This window comes from Lathyrus oleraceus, chromosome 5 (genome assembly GCF_024323335.1).
Source record: "Lathyrus oleraceus cultivar Zhongwan6 chromosome 5, CAAS_Psat_ZW6_1.0, whole genome shotgun sequence".
In the NCBI taxonomy this organism is placed as follows: domain Eukaryota; kingdom Viridiplantae; phylum Streptophyta; class Magnoliopsida; order Fabales; family Fabaceae; genus Lathyrus; species Lathyrus oleraceus.
Genome location: NC_066583.1, coordinates 244,703,282 through 244,717,462, shown reverse-complemented (window position 1 = coordinate 244,717,462; position 14,181 = coordinate 244,703,282). Strand labels below are relative to the sequence as shown.

Here is a 14,181-nt window from a genome sequence, read left to right as displayed (position 1 = left end):
AAACTATCTTTAATTCCAATACAGTAACCATTCCATATATCCCTGGTTTTTCAATTGACATACCCCAAAATCAAATCCATAGTTTTTTAATTGACATACCCCAAAATCAAATGACTGCAACTAAAACAATCTACGGAATCAATTCAAAAGTTTAAGTTTCAACACAAATGAATTTGCAAACAGACACGATCTTAAATTGAAATTCCGATCACATGTGCATAATTAAAACTCAAATACTCAGGCCAAATGGACTTACGAGATAAAACATGGCAATGTAACTCACCTGCTATATCAAAATAAAACTGAAGTATAGTAACAACTAAAAATATGTATTATTACTATAGCAGAATTTTTAACCAAATGTGTTAAATTCATAGCAGAATTTTTAGCCAAATGTATTAAATTCATAGCAGAATTTTTATCAAGTATTCAACTTTTATCAAAGAGTAAACAAGACTGATGCAGTGAGTTGAACAGAAATTTCAGAATTTCGTCAAAATATTCAACACTTAACTATACAACATATTATCAAAACCAATCGGATGCACAAGACTGTAGCTTATGCAGAATCACAATTCTTAATCATAAATTTAACCAAAACAAGTTCTGTTACGAAAGGCCGGAATATTAACGAGAAGTTAACAAGTCGATATGGCAAATCCCAATGCACAACAATGGCAATTATAATGCAAACAAAACCAAAGGATTTAAAGATTACCAAATTCTTGGAGGTGGTTGTTGCAATGTTAACAACGCAGTATATATCACACAAAGTCTATCCATAATATCAACGTATTCCAACATAAAATGATTCAAATAATAAAAAAAAACATCTCAAAAATGTGATGAGTTCTTGAACAAAGGAGTTACCAAATAACAGAACCGTTGTTGTTGCATCCTTGGCTTGCGAGCGATGTTGCTTTTACACCGAGTTACTACATCCTTAGCAGACCGCATCAACTGCTAATACCAACCCTTTCAACATCCTCAAACCATTGTGGTTTCGGCGTTGCTTCGTTCGCGTACAACAGAAAAACCATACTCCAACCTTGAGCTTTTTGAAGATAAGTCACGACACTGTCTTCTTCAAGCTACCGTTGTGAATCAAATACTCCCAAATATCCTTAAGTCACCGAGAATCTAGATCCGAGCTAAATGCCGAAGCGCCGTTGGGTTTTATTCTGCGGTTACCGGTGATAGGAAGGATCTTGAAGAAATGGTGATGGACCGGTCTACGGCGGAGAGAGCAGAAGGTCGTTGGTCGATGGTGGCTTGAGCGGCGAGGGTTTTCGATTTGTGAGTGGCGGGTTGATTTAGGGGTTGAAGGTAGCGATTTGAAGGTGAAGCGATGGAGTTGTTGGTGAAGGGGTTTTATTGGGTGGAGGTTAATCGGTGGATTTCGGCGGTGAATGGTGGCTGTTAGGGTGGTTTTGGGTGGTGGAGGCGATGAAGAGATGAAGAGGAAAATCCTCTTCTTATTTTTCTTTTTTTTCGTAGAGTAGAGAGAGAAGAGAGGTTCAGAGAAATGTGTGTGTGAATGAATTTTGTTTGTGGTGAGTGAATTGGTGGAGTGTGAAAGAGAGGATAAGGGTGAGTGAAATAGTGGACAGAGAGAGAGTTGTTGGTAGCTGAGTGATTGAGAGAGACGTGTTGGTAGCTGAGTAGGGAGGCGTGAGGACAGTGATAGGTGGCTGCGTGAGGAGACATGTGAGTGGATACCAGCTGGCAGGATCCAATGTACCAAATATATTTTTTCATTAAATTATTATTCCTTTAAGAAAATAAACTCCTAAAATTTTTATTTAATATTTGATTCAAATAAACTTAAATTACTTTTAATTAATAACTAAACCAAAACAAAATTGACCAATTAGAAATAGAAACCGAGTACAAATTTACTCGGAAAATTAAATTGGTCACACTAAAATGATCAGCATAAAATATATTTATTGAAAAAATACAGCGTTTCTTCATATTCTGAAATAAATTTGCACCGGTTAAAAGGCTCAGACGGATCAAAATGCGACCGAAATAGTCGCTGAAAAATACAACGAGCACACCAGGTTAAACTACGTGAACCGTAGATTAATAATATTGGTGTCTGTAATTTTAAATTTGAAACTTTTTACCCGCTGATTTTGCATGTTCTTGAGGAATGATTCAACCGATTTGTCTGTATTTTCAATAAATTTATTCTGACTGATATTTTAGGTATTGTTCATGATGGAACGTATGTCATGCTATGCATATGATGTAAAATAAAAATGAAATCAATTCTATGAAAATTTAAATATGCCCGGACAAAATTGGGGTATGACAGTTGCCCCTATTTAATTATCTTGAACTAGAAAATAGGAATGACAATAGTCTTCATACATTCATGGTGGAAGGTAATTAAATACTAAAAAGACCCAAATTTTGTCCTTTGGAATGCAATGGAGAAATGCAAAAAGAAAATGCAGTGAGAAATACAGTAAGAAAAATGAAACAGTCAAGACTCTCTGGAAATCGTCAGAACAATATCTTGGATGTCATAATCGAGATATTCCAATAATGGAATGATACCTCAACTGTATCTAAGACTTTCTGATAATTAGCAGAATAATGTCTCGATTTGAACGCACGAGATTCTCTGAGGATCAACGAAGCAGTACCTTATATGATATAATTGAGATATTCCGACAAGGAAATGATACCTCAACCGTATCTAAGATTCTCCGAGGATACCTAGAGCAGTGTCTCTAAAAATGAATGCGACTCTTTATATTGATGAAGTAGCATCTCAAACAGCAGAAATGAGATTCTCTGTATCGAGTCGAAGCAGCATCTTATTTGATAGAATTAAGATATTCCGAACAAGGGAATGATACCTTAATTAAATCTAAGACTCTTCGAGGATATTAGAGCAGTATCTCTAAAAACCGAATGAGACTCTTCATGTTGATGAAGCAGCATCTCAAACAGACAACTGAGATTCTCCATATAAATGAAGCAGTATCTCAGATGTTTATCTGTTGGGGGAAATGTTTTAGACAAGACTCCTTTTGGAGGAGATTTACTATAAATGCTCTGCAGTGGAAAAGCTCATAAGAGACTTTTTAGGGTAACCTCTGCTTGGGGAGCGATGATAGCAAAGATGTTGGCGAATATAATTATTAATCACAAAGTTGAAGAATGATTGGCTGGGAAATAATTCCACGAGCACATGCAAGGTAATAACTCTATTGAATTAAATTAGGAAAGTCCGGGATACATATGTACGACCCTGGATCTTGATATTTTATGTTTGCATGATGTTCCACTTTGGGTGGCAATGCCATGCATGGGATGATGCATTAAATGCATGAAGGGATGCAATTGATGGGGATATTTAGGATGTGTATGTATGAATGCGAGTAATTTGGTTCATTTTTTATGAAATTTCCGTTTTGACAGGAGTGCTTATGCATGGGTATGCTAGTGATTTATAGGATTGTGTTTGATGAATCTTCCTATTTGGCAGGAAAATTATGCATGAAATGATGCATGTGATGCATGTGGGAATGCAACAAGGTACTTGGATATTTTTTGTAGGGTTTTTTTTTAGATTATTTGGTAATATCATCATCAAAGAGTTGATGAAAAGGTAACTGTCATCGTCAAAGGGTTGACGGAAAGGTAAATGTCATCACCAGAGAGCTGATGGAAAAGATCATCATCAGAGGACTGATGAGAAGGTAGTTTGTCATCGTCAATGGGTTGACGGAAAGAAGTAAAGGATGGCATCACCAAAGGGTTGGTGGAAAAGGAATTATATAGGCAGTATCATCGTCAAAGGGTTGAAGGAAAGAAACTTCACTATGGAGTGGCATCATCAAAGGGTTGATGGAAAATAATTGTCATCGTCAAAGGGTTGACGGAAAGAAACTAAAGGATGTCGTCACCAAAGGGTTGGTGGCAAAGAAACCTCACTATGGAGTGGCATCACCAAAGGGTTGGTGGAAAAGAAACCTCACTATGGAGTGGCATCATCAAAGGGTTGGTGGAAAAGAAACCTCACTATGGAGTGGCATCACCAAAGGGTTGGTGGAAAAGGATAATCGTCATCAGATGGCTGATGGAAAAGAGACCTCACTATGGAGTGGCATCACCAAAGGGTTGGTGGATTTTTTTGTGAAATGTCATCATCAGAGGGCTGATGGTAAAGAGGGATCAGGTTATGTCCTCATCAAAGGATTGATGGGAAGGAATTATGATGTTATGTATGCATGTAATGCATGTTAATGAAAATTTCTCATTTTTGTGTAGGAGATTTTTGATATGTAACTTCCTTATTTGGAAGGAAAGTCATGTGTGTTTATTGTATGCAGTGCATGTGGTAATGCAAGATGAATATTGGTTATTTTTGGATTGATCTCCCTTTTGAAGGTGAGACTTTCTGGGTACCAATGTTGATTGGATTTGAGTTTATGAAGACGCCAGCAAAGTGGACTTTTTGTTGTGGCCAATATGGATTGGACTTTGGTTTTGGAGATGCCAATTTGGAATTTGATATTACGAGGATGCCAATGAAGTGGACTTTTATTTTTGGTAGCTGCCAATATGGATTGGACTTTGTTTTTTTTGGTAATTGCCAATTTGGATTGGACTTTGGTTTGTGAAAGGTTTTGACTTCCCGACACTCGATATTTTGACTATGTGATGATTGGGTGATAGACATGGATGCTCTTGGTGCCCCAAGTTTGATCCTTTGTCGATAAACTGTGTGCTTGTTCTTGAGAGAACCTCAACTTCTTTGCCTGATATGCCTCGATGGTTTACAAACAATTTTATGAGCGTAGCGACGTAATCAATGCATGATGATTGTGCTTTTGCTCTGCTCTAAGGCTCTTTGGAACTTGTCTGCCCCAGTGTGCAGGGATTAACCTTTTGAAAGGAAATCCTGGGAACAATTATACCATGGCTTGAACCAATTTGCCCCAGTGTATGAGTCTTGTAGTGTTTTGCCCCTGATTGAGATTTTGAAAGGCGTGCCCCAGATTGACTGAGTATGTTGTAATAATTTGACTCCTTGATCCACTGATGCTTAGGGATTTTTTTACTGACCAATTCATAGTCATTGGATGCCATGCCCTTGATCCATAGGGTTAGGAAGTAGTCTTGATTCGGGTCAGCACCGACGAATGATCAAGTTCTTCTCCGATTGCTTCTTTGAAGTTCCTTGATGTCAAGCGCTTACTTGCAGTTAAAATTGTTTATTCAATCAATGGTAATTTTAATGCGACATTCATGCAGGTTTGAAAAATCATTTATTGAGGTGATGTGATAGTGTGTGACGAATGAACCATTAGTTCAAACACATTGCTGATTTGGCTAGTGTGTGAAAGATACAGCGGGACATGATGCCAATACAGGTAATTAGCAAATATTTAGGAGTCAGTTTACGCAACCTTGTTGTAGTATGCTTTCAGAATAAACCCTACTTCAATTAGGTCTTTTGAGGGTTGTAATGTGGCATGGTTCACGGTTTTTGAACGAAAGGATATAAGGCTCAAATTTTGTTTTAACCCACCCCTTCTTCATGATGATCTCCAATCCTACTTTCAGTTAATTTAACATACACATTCGTCTTCTTGAAGGTGTAAGGATAAAGATGGTGATTCAAGGTCTCTTGAAATGGCAGCCATCTTATTTTTCTCTTCATGGATGTTGGTGACCCTTTGATTTTGGTAATGGTGGTCACCAAATCTCGTTTTGTTTTGTTGAGGGTTTTCATTGCCTTTTTTGATGATTTTTTTCTTGATCCCTAACTTTTGCCTGGACCGTTTTTTGAAGCTTTTTAGTCCATCGGGATTGCCCTAATTTTTGCCTAAGTCTCCTTTTTGGGTGTTCGACTTAGCGGGCTCTTTCTTTGATTTTTTTTTGGAAGATTATGACTGCCAAATCATTGGTCATTGAAGAACAACCGACATAACTTTGGTATTTTTCAAGGTTTCTTCGACACTTCAGGATGTGTGCGAAGAATGGCATGTAGTTGATCCACAGACGGGATGTTTCTCCTTGTAATTTTAATGCGTAATCAGATTAACTGAACACTACCCTTCCCCGGGTTAAATGTAAGGGTTCGTAGATCTGAAAGAAACTTCTACTTCTAGGCTCGAAGTGGTTGACTAGGGATTAACTCCTTATCTCTCCGGTGTTTAGGGATTTGAAACAATGCCTGTACATCATCAGCAAGGTTTTATCCGAAAGCATACAATCAACAATTATGAGTATTTCGTTTTCGTCATTCTCCCTTCAATCTTTGCTAAAATAATCAGTTTGATAAGTGAATGGGAGAAATATGTTTTTATATCAATGGAAAAAATGAGTGAATACGAAAGGATTCGTTCAAAACATGCATAATCATTTCATTAATAATACCATTAAAGGAAATCAACAATAGTTGAAAGCAGATAAGTACTTAACATGCAAAGAAAAATACAAATGAAATGCGAGGAATAGCCAAATGATTGCCAGTGCAGAGGAAGCTCTCTCGTGTCTGGTTCACTGCAGAGCTAGCCTTCTTCAGAGTAGTGGTATTTCTCCTCATCGAGATTAGTACGATAATCATCTTCAGACCTATTCTCGGAAATCTCCTCCACAGTTTGGACTGATGGACCCCAATAGCTAGGCGAAAAAGTATTATTGATTTGCAAGCTTCGAGGCGCAAGTGAGAACATCTTGGAATCAAGCAGATTTTGTACCTTGCTTTTGAGCACCTTACAGTCTTCAGTTGAATGCCCTTGTGCCCCAGCATGGAAGTCACATCGAGAGTTGGCGTCAAAACTTGGCGGATATGGAGGACTTACTGGTTTTATCTCCTTCGGCACTATCAGTCCTCTCTTGATCAAATATGGAAGTAATTGACTGTATGGCATTGGAAGATGATCAATGTGTCTCTCTGGCTTCCTTGGCCTTTGTTGAGCATGTTGACGGTGCTGATGTGGAGTATTCTGCCGTTTGTATGGCTGTTGAGGTGGAATCTGCTGTTGATACTGAGGAGATCCTCGACTCGTAGGATACTGACCATAAGGAGAGGATGGTCTCTGATATGGAGCTTGTGGGATTTCCCAGACTGCATTAACTTCAACCTCTTCTTCCTTTGGGGAACTGGCAATAGGTTTACTCTCAATGCTCATGCTATTTGAGGCGCATTGGATTCTTCCACTTTTGAGGCTGCACTCGATACGTTCTCCGATTGACACTAAGTGAGTGAAGTCTGATGTTGCACTGCTAATCATCCTTTCAAAGTAAGGACTTTGCAAGGTGTCCCTGAATAATTCCATAACTTCTTTGTCTAAGAGTGGCGGTTCAACGCGACCTGCTAAATCTCTCCATCTTTGGGCATACCCTCTGAAGGATTCGTTGCTCTCCTTATATAAGGCTTTCAACTGCATGCGATCGGGAGCCATGTCCAAATTGTATTTGTACTGCTTCAAAAAGGAGTTAGCTAGGTCCAACCATGACTGAATGTGACTCCTTTCTAACTTCATATACCAACTCAATGATGCCCCAGTCAAACTGTCCTGAAAACAGTGAATCATTAGCTTATCATCGTGGGCATAAGATGTCATTTTGCGGCAAAACATTACCAAATGGTGCTTTGGACAACTATCCCCTTTGTATTTTTCAAATTCTGGTACTTTGAATTTTGCAGGTATAACTAGGCCAAGTACCAAACACATGTCTAAGGCACTCTGTTCAACAGTATCTTGTCCTTCTATGGCCTTGAGTCTTTTCTCTAGCACGCAGCATCTTTTAGCAATCTCATCATCTTGTAGTTGTTCAGTATTAACCACAAGGCTCGTCCCATGGGAATCTGGCCCAGAGAATGCAAAGCTATGATACTCAACATCATCATGATATGAGGAACCCTTATCTCGAACAATATGATGTTTTTGTACAACCGAGTTATTAACTGGGGTTTGCGTAGGCCAAGGTTGGGTAAGATTATTTACTGGAGGCGGAACGACATTCTCAATAACTGCAGTCTGTTGAATGTTGTCATCTCTCTTTGCTAAAGCTGTCATGGCTTCCACAAGTTGGTCTAGCTGATTTTTCATCGAGTCCATATCTCCTCTCAAGAGCTACTTCAAGTCTGATATAAGTGTCGGGAAATCAACTACAGGTTATGGACGAAGGACGTATGAGTTTTTCGGTATTTTTTTGTGTGGAAAATGATATGAAACTTATGATGATAAATAGAAATGTAATGATATGTGTATGAATGTAGTGACATGTTTAGGATCACAAGTTCAGGGTGTTTTTAGATAGATCAGAATAATGGGTGAACGACGGGTATCTCTGAATAATGGAACCCCATGGGTAGGCTCTACAGTTGGTAGGTTCCTAGAGTCACGGATATTTCTTGAGAACGTCACTGTCGTGACGAAGACTCGTCGGACAATAATATCCTTAAGAAGATCTTGTCTAGGTGAGGTCTTCGTATTATCCCAACAAGGAAAACTCCATGAGGATTCTACTACACGACTCTCGAGTCCATGGTTCTAACAAGGTTCTCAGAGTCATAGATCGAGGTTGGAAGTATTACTGTAAGATAGTAATACGTCCAAGGGATCTCATCTGATTGGGGCTTTCGTATTAACCTAATAAGTCTAGGACTTTTCAGGTAGATACTACATAACCACCGGATATAATGGGTTAAAAGGTCCCTAGAGTCATTGGTCCAACTTGAAAATACTATCGTCGTGACGAAGACTCGTCGGAAAATAATATCTCAAGAGAATCTCCTCTAGGCGGGGTCTTCGTTTCTTCCCAACAAGGAAGACTCCTTGTGGGCGCCCACTATGCAACCACCAACTTAAACTTATGGTTTTTCTCAGGCTCGGGTTGAGAGCCTATCTCACAAAGCACCACTAACAGAGAGCCCCAAACAAGACATAGTCAATAAATCATAATAATTACAACAGAATAATAATAGCTAAATAGAAAATAACAGATAAACAAACAAGATTAACACACAATACAGAAACAGAACTAAATTAGGCCTCACTCTCTTTTGCTTGGAGCTATTCCCCAGCAGAGTCGCCATCAGTCGTATCTCGAAAAATACGATTCCTCGCGATGGTCGCGGAAAAATTTTATGTTCGAACAGAGTCGCCACCGAACTTTATTTATCCCAATGAAGGGATAGGAAAATATCGATAAAACCTTTAGGAAATGGAATAATGGTCGTCGCAACCATATTCGGGTTCGGGAGTGGATTACGTAAGGGGAAGGTATTGGCACCCCTTACGTCCGTTGTACTCAACGGGAACCTTTTAGTTCTAATGTGCGTTTCGAGTGTTAATTTATGTTTGTTTGTTATTTTTCGGTTATAAAATATTGAAAATAGAAATGGATGAGAACCTCAGAAAGGAGAAAGGGGAGGTTTTTTATTAGTGTGCTCGCGAAGATACAGCAATCTCCTGCCTACGTATCCTTATAGTGCAATAAGGAAGTCAGAGCATTCGTAGTTCGGGGACTACGATTGGTTGGTGTTTTTTACCGAACAACTATTTAGATCGTGTTCTAAAGGCTAAACGTTGGCTTGTCTACTCTCGGCGGAGGCTTAAGCACTAGTTTGTTGTGCGCATTAGAAAAGATTAAACAGTGTTCTTTCTGAAAAGAGTTTTGATCACACGAGGGTGACAAGCTGGATTAATATGTTGGATGTTTTGATTGGTTAAGATGTTTTGATCGCACGGGGCGCAGAAGATGTATATATTTGATGTGTTGAGACATTTTGTTGGATGATGATTACTCGGATATTCGAGTAAGACAACTCGTATCCTAACAGTCGGGAAAGGGAATAGAAGACTCTAGACCGCTTTCTGTTTCATCTGAGTAATTATGAAAAGGATTGGATAATAATTAAGGTGTTTTGAACGGATGACGATTACTCGGATGGTCGAGTAAGACAACTCGTATCCTAATAGTCGGGAAGAGGAATAGAAGACTCTAAACCACTCTCTGTTTCATCTGAGTAATTATGAAAAGGATTGGATAATAATTAAGGTGTTTTGAACGGATGACGATTACTCGGATGGTCGAGTAAGACAACTCGTATCCTAATAGTCGGGAAGAGGAATAGAAGACTCTAAACCACTCTCTGTTTCATCTGAGTATTTATGAAAATAATGTGGTATATGGTTTACGTATTTTAGAAAGAACGACAAATACTTGAATGACTGAGTAAAACAACTCATATCCAAGCATTTGAGAAGAGGAATTGAAAACTCAAGACCATCTCCCTTTTCGTATAGTTTTGATTTGAGAATAATTTGACTTATGGTATAAGTTGATGGAAAAATGACAATTGTTCGACTGACCGAGTAAGAGAACTCGTATTCAAATAATTGAGGAGAGAAGTTGAAGACTCAAAGTCAACTCCTTTTTCATTTTAGCTTACTGTAAAAATATTTTGATTTAATCAGGTTTAGAAGTTTGTAGAGGAACGACAATTATTTGAATAACCAAGTAAGAGAACTTGTATTCAAATAGTCGTGGAGAGAAAATTGAAGACTCAAAGTTATCTCCCTCTTAGTTTCTTGTAATAAAAGAATTTGATTTGTTTGTGCTTAAATGGATTAGAAATGACGACCATTTGACTAACCGAGTAAGAAAACTCGTATTCAAATAATCGAGGAGAGGAGTTGAAAACTCAAAACCATCCCCCTTTTCATTTTCAAATGAAGTGTCGTTTAGATTTGATTAAGTATTTTAATTTGACTTTCGATGTCGGATCGAGGTTTTAAAAATTGCATTCTTGTGAATGAATTAAATTTATTTAGTGAATGGTCCATTTAATCGATTAATTAAAACCGAGTAAGTTTCATTGTAAGAAAGCCCAAGAGTAAGCTATTTGAGGTTGATGGTGATGCATAAAAGCGATCGACTTACAGGGTGTTTGAAAATGGGCTTGGGGTTAAATCAAGAATTGTGTGGTTTTAATGGCTTAACAATGGTTTTGAATTGAATGGGCTTAGCTTTGAAATGATTATGAAATGGAGTTGGTAATATAATAGTGGAGGAAATCGATTAACCTTTAATTATCAAAATTAGTTGATTAGAGTTCGATTAAATTGATTAACTAAATTAATTAATATTAATTATCAAAATTATTTATTTAAATCAAACAATAAAGTTGATTAAAATTATTTTTTTTTAACAATTATTTATCAACATAATCACACTCTTTAACCCTTAATTGACAATATAACTACAATATTAATTAATATAATCATAATATTATAATTAATATTATCCATATTCCCCTTAACTAGAAGAAAGACTAATTGACTCAAAAGTTGGAATAATACAAGAATAAGTTTAAACCTTGGAATTTATATCATGCTAGAAACTATCTTTAATTCCAATACAGTAACCATTCCATATATCCCTGGTTTTTCAATTGACATACCCCAAAATCAAATCCATAGTTTTTTAATTGACATACCCCAAAATCAAATGACTGCAACTAAAACAATCTACGGAATCAATTCAAAAGTTTAAGTTTCAACACAAATGAATTTGCAAACAGACACGATCTTAAATTGAAATTCCGATCACATGTGCATAATTAAAACTCAAATACTCAGGCCAAATGGACTTACGAGATAAAACATGGCAATGTAACTCACCTGCTATATCAAAATAAAACTGAAGTATAGTAACAACTAAAAATATGTATTATTACTATAGCAGAATTTTTAACCAAATGTGTTAAATTCATAGCAGAATTTTTAGCCAAATGTATTAAATTCATAGCAGAATTTTTATCAAGTATTCAACTTTTATCAAAGAGTAAACAAGACTGATGCAGTGAGTTGAACAGAAATTTCAGAATTTCGTCAAAATATTCAACACTTAACTATACAACATATTATCAAAACCAATCGGATGCACAAGACTGTAGCTTATGCAGAATCACAATTCTTAATCATAAATTTAACCAAAACAAGTTCTGTTACGAAAGGCCGGAATATTAACGAGAAGTTAACAAGTCGATATGGCAAATCCCAATGCACAACAATGGCAATTATAATGCAAACAAAACCAAAGGATTTAAAGATTACCAAATTCTTGGAGGTGGTTGTTGCAATGTTAACAACGCAGTATATATCACACAAAGTCTATCCATAATATCAACGTATTCCAACATAAAATGATTCAAATAATAAAAAAAAACATCTCAAAAATGTGATGAGTTCTTGAACAAAGGAGTTACCAAATAACAGAACCGTTGTTGTTGCATCCTTGGCTTGCGAGCGATGTTGCTTTTACACCGAGTTACTACATCCTTAGCAGACCGCATCAACTGCTAATACCAACCCTTTCAACATCCTCAAACCATTGTGGTTTCGGCGTTGCTTCGTTCGCGTACAACAGAAAAACCATACTCCAACCTTGAGCTTTTTGAAGATAAGTCACGACACTGTCTTCTTCAAGCTACCGTTGTGAATCAAATACTCCCAAATATCCTTAAGTCACCGAGAATCTAGATCCGAGCTAAATGCCGAAGCGCCGTTGGGTTTTATTCTGCGGTTACCGGTGATAGGAAGGATCTTGAAGAAATGGTGATGGACCGGTCTACGGCGGAGAGAGCAGAAGGTCGTTGGTCGATGGTGGCTTGAGCGGCGAGGGTTTTCGATTTGTGAGTGGCGGGTTGATTTAGGGGTTGAAGGTAGCGATTTGAAGGTGAAGCGATGGAGTTGTTGGTGAAGGGGTTTTATTGGGTGGAGGTTAATCGGTGGATTTCGGCGGTGAATGGTGGCTGTTAGGGTGGTTTTGGGTGGTGGAGGCGATGAAGAGATGAAGAGGAAAATCCTCTTCTTATTTTTCTTTTTTTTCGTAGAGTAGAGAGAGAAGAGAGGTTCAGAGAAATGTGTGTGTGAATGAATTTTGTTTGTGGTGAGTGAATTGGTGGAGTGTGAAAGAGAGGATAAGGGTGAGTGAAATAGTGGACAGAGAGAGAGTTGTTGGTAGCTGAGTGATTGAGAGAGACGTGTTGGTAGCTGAGTAGGGAGGCGTGAGGACAGTGATAGGTGGCTGCGTGAGGAGACATGTGAGTGGATACCAGCTGGCAGGATCCAATGTACCAAATATATTTTTTCATTAAATTATTATTCCTTTAAGAAAATAAACTCCTAAAATTTTTATTTAATATTTGATTCAAATAAACTTAAATTACTTTTAATTAATAACTAAACCAAAACAAAATTGACCAATTAGAAATAGAAACCGAGTACAAATTTACTCGGAAAATTAAATTGGTCACACTAAAATGATCAGCATAAAATATATTTATTGAAAAAATACAGCGTTTCTTCATATTCTGAAATAAATTTGCACCGGTTAAAAGGCTCAGACGGATCAAAATGCGACCGAAATAGTCGCTGAAAAATACAACGAGCACACCAGGTTAAACTACGTGAACCGTAGATTAATAATATTGGTGTCTGTAATTTTAAATTTGAAACTTTTTACCCGCTGATTTTGCATGTTCTTGAGGAATGATTCAACCGATTTGTCTGTATTTTCAATAAATTTATTCTGACTGATATTTTAGGTATTGTTCATGATGGAACGTATGTCATGCTATGCATATGATGTAAAATAAAAATGAAATCAATTCTATGAAAATTTAAATATGCCCGGACAAAATTGGGGTATGACAGTCTCAAACCACTCACACAAGTCCCACCCTAGGGTTAAGGAGCCAAACATGCTATGATCCTTAAGGCAGTGCAATGAGCAATGATATGATGCCATGAGGGATCTTAGGGTCAAAATTAGGGTCTTACACCTTTCCTGTATCATTTGAAGTTTCCTTTAAATTTTGCTTGTTGTTGATTATGTTTCAAAGTGGGTGGAATCTATCCCCACTAGGACTAATGATTATAGAGTTGTTGCAGATTTTGCCAGGTCTAATATCTTTTGCAGGTTTGGAATACCACAAGCTATCATAAGTGACCAAGGCACTCATTTTTGTAACCGCACCATGGAAGCTTTTCTCAGGAAGTATGGAGTTGTGCACATAGTCTCTACTGCATATCACCCACAAACTAATGGGTAAGCTGAGATCTCAAACAGGGAGATCAAACAGGTTTTAGAGAAAATGGTGCAGTCAAACAGGAAGGACTAGAGCCGTCATCTAGA

General features: G+C 37.5%; 1 long non-coding RNA gene across 1 annotated transcript; it reads right to left on the bottom strand.

Annotated features, from left to right (window-relative positions):
• Positions 1-687: 687 nt before the first annotated feature.
• Positions 688-13,684, bottom strand: LOC127083476 (uncharacterized). The gene is made up of 2 exons (XR_007788422.1): positions 12,355-13,684; positions 688-975 (listed from the first exon to the last, which is right to left on the bottom strand). It is a non-coding gene; the product is annotated as an uncharacterized LOC127083476 (long non-coding RNA).
• Positions 13,685-14,181: the final 497 nt, after the last annotated feature.